Source organism: Pundamilia nyererei, unplaced genomic scaffold (genome assembly GCF_000239375.1).
Source record: "Pundamilia nyererei isolate P.nyererei 1_Seehausen unplaced genomic scaffold, PunNye1.0 scaffold00230, whole genome shotgun sequence".
Taxonomy (NCBI): domain Eukaryota; kingdom Metazoa; phylum Chordata; class Actinopteri; order Cichliformes; family Cichlidae; genus Pundamilia; species Pundamilia nyererei.
The window spans coordinates 701261-702349 of record NW_005187631.1 but is presented as its reverse complement, the minus strand read 5'-3'; the positions used below and the strand labels follow the sequence as shown (position 1 = coordinate 702349).

At 37.3% G+C, this 1089-nt stretch overlaps 1 non-coding gene across 1 annotated transcript; it reads right to left on the bottom strand.

Annotated features, from left to right (window-relative positions):
- Positions 1-721: 721 nt before the first annotated feature.
- trnat-cgu (transfer RNA threonine (anticodon CGU)) lies at positions 722-793 on the bottom strand. The gene has a single exon. It is a non-coding gene; the product is annotated as a tRNA-Thr (tRNA).
- Positions 794-1089: the final 296 nt, after the last annotated feature.

Sequence of the window (1089 nt, the reverse complement as noted above, 5' to 3'; positions counted from 1 at the left end):
AAACAAAGATTACATGTTAATATTTTGTTAGTACCCTTATTTCATTGTGTTACATTTCACCCCAGGATATGTTACAACTCATCCAGACTATGGGGTTAATTGTAACATTTCACTCTTTGTGTTTGAGACCACACCATGCAATGGGTAATTGTGCTGCAGAGAAAATAGCTGCACTATTTAATAGCCGAGACATGTAAATACTTTGCATTACATTTTCAATCCACTACCTTGAAAGAGCTCCAATTTACAGACAGAAATGTCAAAAATGTTACAACTACTAGAAGACTCTCCTTTCCCTTTATTGTTTCAACCAATTATTTAATTTGTCATTATTAACTCATTCACTGCCATTGACGGCTATAGACGTCAATGGCAGTGAATGAGTCAATGGGTTTAACTCATTCACTGCCAATGGCTGGCAGTGAATGAGTTAACATTAATATGAATCATCAGTGTAAATATGCATTTGTGAATGTCTCCTGTTGTCAGATATCCTGTTTGGATCGTCCACTTTGACTCTTCACAACGTGAGTTATATTCTGTTAAATATCTAAACCTGTGAATAAAGGAAACTGATATTCACTCTGAGTAAAGCGCCAACAATAGTGATGTTGTTGCACCACAGTCATGTTTAATGTCTCTGGTTATTGGGAGTAGAGTGTTTGCACCACTCAAAGCAACTTGATCACCAAAGTACAGAACCAAACAGGTTCTGTACTAAAGGCACGGATGGGGATTGAACCCATGATCTTTGGTTTACGAGACCAACGCCTTTCCACTTGGCCACCATGCCACACATGCACAGCTTTCTATACCGTAACATCACATTGCTCTTGAATTGTTCAATTAACGTTGATGAACATGTTATCCCAATAATAATTTATTGGGGTATTTTGCTCTTTCAGTCACTGAAAGGAAGATTTCCTATATTGATGCAATTTATTATTTTGTATTGACGTACTTTTCCTGATTTCATCTGTACAGGTGTTCCACACACTAACTCCCATGACTGTAATGCTCTGATATTTTACATTTGTCCACTGGCTTGCTGAACATAAGGATTCCTCTGAAGTCATGAGTTTTTGGTCT